A 10,362-nucleotide genomic window follows, 5' to 3' on the forward strand; every position below is an offset into this window, starting at 1 on the left:
GAGAATCTTTGGTATGACCCGGCTGAGGGTTAAACCCACAACCTTGCGAACCGAGGCCGGATGCTCTACCACTGCACTACTACATAGTTGTATAGAAAGACGTAGCGTCGTAGGTTCTGATGCCAGAGTCATTAAAAGGGAACCAGTCTAAAAGCACTGTGTAAGATTTTGAAGTACAATGAACTCTGTCTAACAGACATTCTTCCCAATAGCAAATCCTTCTTGAAATATCTTTAAAAAAAAATCAAACGCCTGAAATCAAGTAAAGACCTGTTTCATTCCTCTTGAGTGTCGTACTAATTCGAAAAAGGTTGAAAACAAAACCCCAACCAAACAGAAAAATTGATGAATATAAAACGTGTTGTTTTTCAAATATCCCAGCAGCAAAGTTCAACATCCTCTTCTTCCAACCACAAAATGATCTGGGAAGGAAGATAGTACAAACATTTTACTACATCCGACAATTTTTCATTGATACACACCTCTTAATGGAAATCGATTAACAGATTAAAATGACTTAAAAAATCTATGTTATCTTAAGGAAAGGAACAGGATTTAGACTATAATTCCTTCCCGTTTGTGACTGCTGGGTACAGGCTTTGTTTTAACGATTTAAATAAATAAACTTTACTATCAATGTCAACTTTGTCTCTAGAATCAAAGAAATTTTGGACAGATTTCGGACACCATTTTGCGAATCCTACTACAAAAGCTTACACAGCTTAAAAAAGCTCTTTTATGTCTCCTCCCTCCTAGAAGCCTGACGCCTAATACTGAAGACCATTTTGTTTTGTTTTTCTTTACAATTTAAATAATTCGCTAATTGAAATAGCAAAAAAGAAATCAATTATGTACAAAAGTACAAAAAAAACGTAAAGCAAGATAATTGAAGTTTATGTATAAAGTTCTGTGACAGCCTTTGTCATACCTAACTACCCCCACACCCCTATATTCCCAAAACGTTTTGGCTAAATGTTAACTAAATGTTAATTTGAAAAACAACAACAACATCGGTACGAACTATATTCATTTGAAGATAAAAGAATAACACAAAGCTCAACTTAAACCATATTAGAAGTCCATCAAGAGTTTTTAAAAGGGTCTCTCCTCCACCTGATTTGACAATCTTAAAAAAAGGCTATGTATTAAGCCTTAACAGCAAACTTGTTCTTTTAAACCTCTATTTCTTCGAAATCTTTTAAGTCAAAGCAGTTTCTTAAGTGATAATTTTTCAACACTAAAATAATTCTTGATAAACTTTTCGTTCTTCTTTTTTGAGATCAAAATCAAACTCTCTAAAATCAAGTGATAAACAACTTCACTAACTCTCTTATATATCTCCCAGAAACCTGCTCTAACAAATCTAACTGACGTCACAGTCCTATGGAAACCTAGACAATATGTGAAGCGTTTATGCAGAACTCCATATTATTCATGATGTCCTAATGGAACCAGTCTGTGCACGAAAGTTTCACTTTAACAGGTTTTCATGCACGTATAGAGCTCACGAGCTCATCAGCCCATCCTATCAAATAACCATGTTTTTGTTCAAATGAAAACATATTAAATCTCAAATCAAAACTTTTATGAGAATAAGAAATCACAGAAGTCCATCCTCTATCCTACCCATTTTTTTATTTAACATCTTTTCCATCTCTCAGCCATATAATAATTGATAATTTCAACAAGTTTTGATATAATAAAGAAATTATTCAAAAGTCTTAGAAAAGTGGTTAGTTACCAAGGGTTGTCCAAAGAACCAATGAAATAAAAATGTGAACAATTTTTAAAAATGTGAGTTTGACATGCTAAAACAGCACAACAGCGTCTGAACCAATCAATGTATATCTTGAATATAATACTATTTTAAATACACTTTTGGTCACCAAGGAAACGTATTATTTGTTACTCTCATTTTTTATCAGTGAGTCGATTGTAGTCAGGGAAATTCCCAGGAGACCATCAGACTTCATGAATTTCTGAAAAGACATGATTTTTTATAAGAACAGAAAAGGAGAAAAATGCGTGGAAAATTTCCTGAAAAAAAAGGAAAATATATTCAATGTCGAGTAACAAATTTTGGTTCTAGATCCCCACAACTAGAGGTATAAAAACATATCTCACAAATTCCCTTGATTAATAAATTGTTCAGTAGTATAAAATATCTCAAAATCTCATTGATGTCAAAGGAAAAAGAATCCTTGATCTTCTTATAGTACCAGAGTGTTCTTAGCGTACCAGCAATTAACGAAGTTTTCTTATCTGTTCTAAAAGAGGTCTAACTAACGTCCATGCACTGTTCAAATCAAGCAAGTGTCTATCGTCTCGAATTCCGGAAAGTAGACTTTGGCAGGTCTGTCAGACCTTGGTCTACTTGTTAGTACAGGGAAAAAATAGTCAGGTTACCAAACTTCATCCTTGTAAAAATACTCAATATTTCAAGTGTTGATAGCTTTTTGATTTATAACCCTAAATTGTCCTTTAAAACTTTTTCATTTTTCAATATCTAAATATAAATTTATTATAGAAGTGTATAGTGTATGTGTCCAGAAAGCAGAAGCCGAAAAGAATGTTCTTATTTTACGTCTTTAAATTCTTATTATACTTTGTTCTTATATAAAATGACGTGTATTACAGAAAAAAGACAGTGACATGTTATCAAATTTCGTGTACCTTGTACATTTTTTAGAAATCATGTGAGTTAATGAGATAAAAATTCCATGAAAAGTTTAAAATAGGATAGACACACACAGCGAACATAGTTTTGGAGGTGTGGCACTAGTTTCCTCATAGGATGATGGCCTGCTACTCTTTATCACCTGGTATTGCTTGCAGATCATTGAACAAATCAATAAAGGAAACAAAAAAATCTTGTTTTTAGTTTAAATATACTTACTCGTTGAAAACCTACATGGACACTTTTTGGTAGCTCACACAAATTAAAATTATAAAAGTCGCTTCCAGCTGACTGGGATACTAAACTTAATAACACCATAGCAAATGGAAAATATTATCGTGTCTGGTTTTATTGCCAAAAGCTCTTAAAATACTTTAAAAGTGATATTTTTGAAAGACATGATAGCTCTTGATACCATCGTCCAAATTCCAATAAACACAAAAGTGCAGATAAAAGAATAATTCACTTTACAAAGTGTGCATTAATTATTTTCGTTTTTGTCATTTTTCAAGACATACTTCATCTAATGTTTCCAGCTCACCCAAATAAAGACATCAACGTATGCGTAATTTATCGTTCTTTAAACCACTAGACTCGTTCTTTTTATCATTTGTCGTTCTTCTCATGGTTTTTATATCGAAGAAAAATAGACCTTGTAGTATTACATATTTCCACCGACCATTAAAATTTCAAAAAAAAGTGATCACATGTTGACTCTATACCATGGAAGTAAAATAAACACTAGAATTCTTGTTGCTGCATAACCCAAACAACAGTGACGTCATTAGAAAGATGTATGTTCTGTCTTTCGAAATGGTATGTTTACTATTAGGTATATCACATGGTTAAATACCTGAAAATGACTCACTATTTTCTGAGAACAACCTATTATAAATGTACCTCACAATACTTTGTAAACCTAAACTGTAGTATCGCAAAATGTAATGTATTTTGTACCCTGAACATTGAAATCATCCTTAAAATTCTAGAACATTCTGATAAGAAGCAAAGTCCCTGAAAATACCACACCTGCATCACAGCCCCTATACTATAGTAAATATTGCACATTTCAATCAATCATTCGAATCAATCGATCAAAATCTTGACATATCTTGCAACAGGCTTCAAACAAGACGTGAAAAATGTCTCGTCTAACAACTTCGATATTTGAAAGCTCTTCTAACTAATCGTTACTTTGAAACAACACTTCAGCTGATAAGCACACAATGTATAAATTATAGCACAGTTTTAACCCTCTCCCCTCTTTCAAAACAATATTAATAAGCACATACAGTAAGTAGAAAAAGTCTCTTACAAAATTCTTGAAATCAAAACACTGACTTCTTTAATTGACAGTGCTAAAAAACTAACGAGTATTAAAGCTTCTGATAATGCTTACCCACCATCTTTGACCGAATGGTACCCTTAAAGAAGCCATTACAGTACTTGGAAAATTTGTCTGACAAACGAAAATATAATACCAAGAGTATAAAAGCTACTACGAGAATAACAAATATCATAGATACATCCTAGAATAAAAAGATCATACCTTATTCTTCTGAATTCAAATACTTTGGTGAATGAGATGTAGTTACCAGGATCTGACCTTTTTATACTACAAATGTTACATTTCACTTAATCAATGTTTACATAATCACGACAAGGGGAAGGAAACATATCATTACAGAATTAGCAACAATACTAACAAATCATTAATCAAAAATGTAATACAACAGAAATAGCATAATTGGCCTCACTTGTATGTAATTGATATTACACTACAAGTTTTTTTATAAAAGAACAAACTATATAAGAACATAAGGCTTCGATTGCCAAAATACTAAGAACGAGTTAAGAACATTTTAAGGCTTCGCGAATTCTAAAAGACCCAAAAACACCCGATTTCTTAGAAAAATGGACAAAAATACTCAAAAAACGGTGAAAATAAGAACATGTTAAGAACATTTTTAGGCTTCAAACCCGAAAAGTTTATAAGAACATCTGAAGGCTTCAAAACATTTGGATGTTCTTATAAAAAACGTGTATAAGTATATCCAAGGTTGAAATATCTGTTGTCTATGATGACCGATAAAAGCATAAATAAATGACTTTTCACAAAGATTTTTATTCAGTCAAGTCAAGATTATCCAACCATGAAGATTCTTATTCGGGTCCTAACGGAAGAGAACTTGACTTCCAAATCTGAAAAGTAAAGAAACCTTGAGCTCCCTTTAGCATACTAAAAAACAGTCCAAGTGTAAAATTCTTATAATCAAAAAGAAAAACAAATTTCGATTAACAAAATGATCAAAACAAGAAAGGAAGAAAAGGCAGATACAATCGACATAAATGTAACAATTAATTAAAGGCTCATTAAGAATGAGCTAATCTAGAACTAATTGCTTTTCTTTCCCATCTTTAATCCAGAAATAGTGTACTGTCTAGCTGACTAAAGGTCTACCTGTAATTAAAAGAATTGACTTTTGAAAGATTCATGATCAACTATTTTGTAGAAATAGTTATTTTGACACGATAATATCGAAGATTCGACCTTTAACCTAGACCTGGTGACAACACTAAAATCTATATTTAGCTGGCTCTAAAAATAGCTCAACTATAATTGGATGTGTTCGTATGAAGTTACTTGATTCATTTTTTAAAAGTTCTTAAATGAAAAGCATGTAAAAATATCCCAGTCATGAACAATTTTGAAGCAGTGATGAACTAAATCAAAACATAGTACATTATAATTTGAGGTTTGGCAAAATATTCCCGCTAATAGTACTACAACAACTCTCTTCTTGTTAGTTATTTTTAAAAAACCTGATAATTTTGCATAGACACCCTTGTCAAACCCAAGTGATGCAAGTGAGGTATAATTCTAATTATGATTCTAATTTGAACCTGGTTTTCATCTGATCATCAATCAATTTCGAACAGTCTCTCAGACAGACACAACTTCAGGAGTTTCTCCAAGAAAAGCGAATTAAACTAATCACTCGCACTTCAAATGTGTAAATTAACTTTCCCCTTATCTGTACATAAACCATCATAAAAATGAACGAATTTAAAAAAACCACAATTCTAAATGAAAAACTTAATCGATTATATAAATTTGTGGGTTTACTTTGTACAAAATTCAAAAGATTTTAGATCAGCAAGCTCAAAAACTATTATATCAGTACGCACATAATTTAAACCACTGTTTTGAAATAGGGTAAACACAAGATAGTATCAGATTAATAGAGGATATTAAAGATATGTCAAAAACTCTTATGAAAGATTTATCACCTATCAGAAGGCTTTATTAAATAACAAAGATATTGTGGCATATGTCAAACACCAGACACATGACTTTCAGAATATTAGAAATTTCAGAAAGTCACGCTTTTTGACATGTTAGTGCAGGCTTTTCATAACGTACAGCTTGTGTTGTATCTAGGGAAACTTTGAGGCTCCAGCTGTTGGGATTTTCCAGGAAAAGGTTTAAGCCAACAGCTCCACAGTGCTAAAGAGCGTGTTCTCAGAATGGGTGAAGGTTTTAAACAAGAAGCAAAACTCAAGAAAAATATTTCTTTAATATGGAAAGTCTAAATTTAAATTCGGCCCAATTAGTGTAACTAAATTTCTCAAAATAGTATCACTAGTATAGACACTTGGCAAGCTTCCAATATCACGTGTTTCATGCTAAAAAGACCAGCTGTGATATTATGATTACGTAACGAAAACAATGTGACAAGCAACTAGTAAAATACACCAACATTAAACCCTTATTTGGAGGTGTTTAAAGAATTCAAAGAAGCCCTGCATTGAGAGGAGACAAAGTAAATATGCACGGCAGACGAAAGCTACGTTCACTTTGAGAGTTAATAGTAATGAGGAGCATAAAGCTGATTAATCATTTTAAGCTGGCCATACCAGCAAACATTTGATTTCAAACCTGCCATTAACACTGTTTAAAACTTTTCAACTGTCTCGTTCATAGAAATGCTTATGCAAAATGTAATAAGACCAATAGTCGAGTCTAGGTCGACTTTTTATGTGTGCTTTTTATGCCATGACAAAAATGAATAAGTGACCTGAAGATGAAGATGTTTTTTTATCAGTTTCAAAGAAACCAAATGTTTCTTCAAAGTGACCAACCATTGTAAAAATAATATTCAAGATAGTCTCTTCAATTTGAGATTTCGATGCAATGACCCATAGAAAATTAACTTATCAACGAGACGGTACCTTCTTACCAAAAGATCCTCTAATATCTTATGACCAAAATATTTATTGGAGAATCAATTTAAATAGTATATGACTTGAGACATAAGAACACTGGAAACCAGGATGTGTAACTAAGTGCCATAAAAACTTAAATGTCACATCCAGATTATGATCAATCAATGATGAAGGTGCCATTATGTAACTGCCATATTACAAAATGAAATATTATGTCACCATTATAGAAAAAGCTGTTTACTTCCTGAAAGTTCTTCCAAAGAATGCAAATTAATAATTTCTGATAGGAATCTCAAACGATAACATAGTGATTCCAAAACACACTAAAGTAATTCTTAAATCATTGCCATGAAATTATATTGAATAGTGCTCGATGATAAACAAACAAGATACCAGCGCCAAGTAAAATTTAAAAGTTTTCTTTCAATAAAAGTACATTATTGTACTCTCAATAATTAATTTTAATTTTACAGTAAATTATTGCAGAAAAACATTATTTAGTTTCCTAGCGAAATTAATATTCCTAGCCTTCAGTCACTCCATTTTTATAGCTGCTTAACTTTGTCTACTTGATAAATTTTGGAGACTTTCTGAATCATTTATTATCGTCTAATGTGGTAATGAAAACTGGTTATAAACCAATCAGGACATAGATTTGATTTATTTAATACGTTTACTTTCACTGAATTGTTAAAAAAGGGAGGTTTATAATGAGCTATATGCTTCATGATTTCATGAAAATAGCCAGGAAAGCAATTTTCTTAGCAACGTAGAAACTTAGTTCGACGTAACAGTTTCATTAGCATCATAATAATATACGAAAACTTGTTCCCTTTTCGCTGTAAATATTTCCTTGTTTGTTTTAGCGAGCTAAAAATATTATTGATGCTAATGATTATGAGAAAACCAAGTTACTAATTGGCCATTACCATCCTTTAATGAAAAAATGTTGACTGACTTTATGATACACTATTTTTCTTATAAGCATTCGAAAGTATATAAGAGCACTCGTTCAAATTTGAAAATAACTAGTGGGTATCTTGACTGCAATCTAGGAGGCTGAGATTCACTTTGAAAGTGAATGTACCTTCATTCAGTTCAACCCTTGTCATGTAAGAATTAAGTAGATAAGAGTCAAGGAGCCTTCTGAATGTTAGCTAGGTATTGACTCTTAAATACACTATGGATAAGGTGAGAGTAGTCCGGCCTTTTTTTACCTAGTGGTTCTTGCTTGATTAACGCTCTCAGTCTAAAATCTGTGTGTCACTGTTACTGTTAATATTACATAGTGTTTTTCCCATTTTATGGTCCCTTGGGTTTTTGTATCGTCGGCAAAGTAAGAAATATCTAACAACTAATAATATACACCATTGAAGGGAAAAGGTCATTTTGGACTAGCGGCTAAATTTTTGAAGTTCCTTATTGGCAAAAATTTTCTTAGGTAAAGGGGAGGGGGGGGCTTTTTATTAAATTTTAAAGAGTTTTCTATTCATTCACCCCACATTATTCCAGCCACCCTCTATTAGGTACAAAGTTTCCTTTAGTATTACTTTTCTTTATGGGACTTCAAACACTGAAACTTTATCAGGGGTAAAAATAAGCCTTCCTGAAGATACTCCAGTAATTTCTTTTTCAATTTCGATCCTGCATTCCCGGTCAAAAATGTGAAATTATTGAAAATCTACGGTCAATGAGAGTACTTTTTAGAAGTTTCAGAGTACCTGGAGAAACTTCTAATGGTTTATCAATTTTCTTTATTCCTTATTGGGGCGATACTCGAGGTTTACTGGACAGATATAGGTCCACTCAGAAAGTTTCAACCTCAGAACTTGTTCTTTGAAGCAGAGCTATAAAATTTATTTTAAAATGACATAGAATATCAAAAGGTAAAAAGTTTTCCCATTAGTTGGGCTATTTTTGAGGTTTACTAATTTGATGTTACAAAAATGCACTTGTAAACCTGTGTAAATCTCGAATTGGAAGCCCATAAACGATCTAGTGTATCTAATTATATTATTGTATTTGAGTTATAGCAATTATAACTATTACTTTCAACATCAAGGCATGTCAACTTCCAATTTTGCACAAACTTCAAAAAGCAATATCAGTATCTAGTCTCATGAAAAGTGATACATATATCTAAAGAGACATATTCAGCCTAACCTTTTTAGCTTTCAGTAGTTAGTTAGCACCTTATTCTTTGTTTTGTTAACTAATAAACCTCAACAAAATATGTCAAAAACCCCCTAGTTTTCAAAATATTAACATAGTTTGCAGATGGATTTCTACCCTTCCCTTTAATAGGGCTTTAATACCATTCCTTTTTACAAAATCTACCTACCGCCAGTGAAAAGTGTCATTTTTAGTGTTCTTCACATAGACAAAGTATCAATCCAGATCAATCACTTAATCTGGTCAGAAATTTTAAAAAATTGAAAAAGAAGCTTTTATTGCACATCTTCACAAATCATTTAAGACTCCTCCCTTTGAAAATCTACTCCACCCTGATTTCTTACGCTTTCCTTTCCTTTCCTTCCAGTAGATGGTTTTTAAGGAGGCTCTAATCCCTTCAGAAAGGGGGGTTCACACTATGATTAATGAAAGTTTCCTTTTTTTAAAGTCATATTTCTAAAGAAGGATATATCTCTAAATTAATAGCAAGTTTAATAAAACTACAGCATTGGCTTCACAAACTTGTTCTTGTATATTCAGAAAGTGAACTAGAGGCTAATTATACCCTAAGAAATGATAAAGATTAGTACCAGACGGTGAGATTGTCCTTAAAAATAGACAGTATCCTTTGAATAGCTTAGTTGCTTCATTTTCAAGATTTTCTGAAGTACAAATAGTTGCTCAGTTTCAAATTGCACATCCAGTGATATATAATATGCCTATGTTTGGGTAAGAAAGATTTTAGTGCCTTGGGGAGGGGCCTTTGGAGAGGAGGGGCCTGGGGGAGACCTTATATAGGCATCCCCACATTTTTTTGTTATATTCCATCATTTCCATAGGTTGGCCACTTTTGGGACAGTTTCAAGAAAATTGATTTCTAATATCATAAATTTCTAAAAATCTTATGTTGGCTTGAAAAGGTTCGTCCCAACATTTTTTTGTTATATTCCATAATTTCCATAGTTTGGCCACTTTTGGGAATGTTTCAAGAAAATTGATTTCTAATATCATAAATTTCTAAAAAATCTTACATTGGCTTGAAAAGGTTCGCCCACCCCCTGAAAAGAAATTTAATAGAGCCGCCCGCTGTTCTTTCACATTCTTTCACAATTTTTTCTTCGCACTGGAAAAATGTGGTTTTGAACCATGACCTTAGGATTTTGCCTGAAGCGAGACAGGGAGGGATGGGAATAGGGGGTGTTATCGCAAGGGCGAAAGGAAAAATTGTCGAAAGAAGTCAAGTGATTAATATCATATTCCTTGAAATGGGAATTCCCCTTGAGGAA

This window comes from Clytia hemisphaerica, unplaced genomic scaffold (assembly GCF_902728285.1).
Source record: "Clytia hemisphaerica strain Z4C2 unplaced genomic scaffold, Clytia hemisphaerica genome assembly, whole genome shotgun sequence".
In the NCBI taxonomy this organism is placed as follows: Eukaryota; Metazoa; Cnidaria; class Hydrozoa; order Leptothecata; family Clytiidae; genus Clytia; species Clytia hemisphaerica.